The sequence below is a fragment of the Cebus imitator genome, unplaced genomic scaffold (assembly GCF_001604975.1).
Source record: "Cebus imitator isolate Cc_AM_T3 unplaced genomic scaffold, Cebus_imitator-1.0 Scaffold443, whole genome shotgun sequence".
Taxonomy (NCBI): domain Eukaryota; kingdom Metazoa; phylum Chordata; class Mammalia; order Primates; family Cebidae; genus Cebus; species Cebus imitator.
In genome coordinates, this window is record NW_016107758.1 from 1,679,234 (window position 1) to 1,681,467 (window position 2,234).

The 2,234-nt window shown below is 60.1% G+C and overlaps 1 non-coding gene across 1 annotated transcript; it reads right to left on the reverse strand.

Annotated features, from left to right (window-relative positions):
- Positions 1 to 1,511: 1,511 nt before the first annotated feature.
- LOC119468510 lies at positions 1,512 to 1,721 on the reverse strand. Its single transcript, XR_005197189.1, has one exon. It is a non-coding gene; the product is annotated as a small nucleolar RNA U3 (small nucleolar RNA).
- Between the last annotated feature and the right edge of the window lie 513 nt (positions 1,722 to 2,234).

The window sequence follows — 2,234 nt, forward strand, 5'->3', positions numbered from 1 at the left end:
GGGAAGCCCAGCGACCCCCAGGGCCAGGCTCTGAGCAGCTGACCGTGGGAAGCCCAGCGACCCCCAGGGCCAGGCTCTGAGCAGCTGACCGTGGGGGCCCAGCGAGGAGCCATGCTGGAGCCCTCCCGTCGGTGGGGAAAGGCCCGAAGGTGGCCTTGGAGGGGCCAGTGATGGGTCCTTGTCACCTCCAGGTGTGGTGGCCGAGAGGGGCTCGTCCCCCAGCTCTATTCCTGCTGGAAGCAAGGCTTAGCTGGAGGGCACGGGGCCTGGCACAGCCGGGGATCCTGCCCACGGGCCCTGTGGTTAAAGTGGAGCAATTTCGCTCACTTGGTTTTTGCTAGAGAATAGCACTTGCTTCATGAAGAGATGAATCCCTCCCGGAAGAGAGGACTGGGAGCCCTTCCTTCCTGCCTGTGCCCGCGGTGGGGGTGGCGGGCAGGCCACTGGCTCTCGGCCCAGCCCACTCCGGCTGCACGTGGCTCTGGCGGGAGGGCGGCGGGACTGGGACCTGCAGGCAGCTGCTCCAGGGGGCTTGCCGGACCCGGGACGCGGGGCTGGAGAAGAGTCACTGGGTCCCCCGAGACATCAGCCTGGGCTGAAGCGGCAGAGACAGGATCTGGGCCCGGCCTTCCGCCCGTGGGCTCCAGCTGGCCAGAGCCAGGCAGGGTGTGTGAGGCCCATGGAGAGCAGGGGGCCGGCTCTCCAGACCCTCAGATACCTGGCATGAGGCGCGGCCACTCCAGCTGCCCCACACTGCACCACATCCGAGAGCCTGTGGACCACGTCCAAATGCCAGAGCCACGGCAGCAGAGACCCCAGCTGTGATAGGTGACAGAAGGCGGGTGGGGGTGGGTGGGTAGGGGTGTGGGGGGTATAGGGGGTGGGGGGGGGGAGGTAGGGGTGTGGGGGATGTGAGGGTGGGGGGTAGGGGTGTGGGGGTGGGGGTGGGGGAGGTGGAGGTGGGGGTGGGGGCGGTGGGCAGGCTTCAGCCGTTCCCTGGCTCCTGTGCAGCTGTCCTCCTCACACAGCCCAGCAGCAGCCCCTCCACCTGCCCATCAGTTCAGAGAGGACCAAGGCCACCACTCCTCAGAACCTGAGTTCCTGGGGCGCCTTCTGGACCTCCACACCCAGCCACAAGTCAGTAAAGGCCCCCCCATCACTTGGGGCAGGGCTGCGTGTTTCCTCTGGGACCCCAGGAGGGAAGGACCTCGGCTCACCCCACCCATCCACGCCGGGGCTCTGCCTGTGCGCAGAGCGGACCTCTGGCCTCCAGGGCACTCGCCACCAAAGCACTTGGTGATGAACTTGGCTGAAAAGCAAAAACCTTGGCAGCCAAGCCTCGGGGATTCATCTCTTCATTAAGAAAGTGCTATTCGCTGGCAAGAAAGAAGTGAGTGAAATCACCCAAGTTTAGCTAGAGCAAACCATGTTCCTGTGTGTTCACAGAAGCAGGACTGCAAGGCAGCTGGGTGATGATATTTTCAGTTTCTAGGCTTAAAGAAGTAAGATAAACCTCTCAAGCCCTCATCCTCCCCTCTTGCTCTCTCGGAGGAAGAGAAGAACAGTCATCAGTGGTGAATGGCACTTGGGGTGACGCCACAGGGACGGGCGCCTGCTCGGGAGGGAATGCTGCACCTCCTCCCTGCCGTTTGCCGCGCCCCGCGTGGCCAGAGGAACCTCTCTAGGTACCAGCTATAGAAACGATCCCAGAATGCAGTCTTTCACTTTCTAGTCTTTTTTCTTTTTGAGATGGAGTCTCGCTCTGTCGCCCAGGCTGGAGTGTAATGGTGTGATCTCAGCTCACTGCAGCCTCTGCCTCTCTGGTTCAAGCGATTCTCCTGCCTCAGCCTCCCAAGTATCTGGGATTATAGGCAGGCGCCACCATGCCCCCACGCCCAGCTAATTTTCTATTTTTAGTAGAGAGAGGGTTTCATTATGTTGTCTAGGCTGGTCTTGAACTCCTGACCTCAGGTGATCCACCCACCTCAGTCTCCCAAAGTGCTGGGATTACAAGTGTGAGCCACTGTGCCCAGTTTCTAGTCTTTTGAAGTAATTGCTGACCATTTTTTGTTGCCTTAAAATAAAAATCAACCATAGTTTAATTAAAACATTTGATTGACTAGATTCCATTGGATTCTTGGATTCAGTCGCTCGTTCGTCCTTAAAACCAAGAAGCCCCGCCTGGCGAGGCCAACAGAGCTGCAGGTTGTACCAGGTGGAGCCTTGCCTGTGGC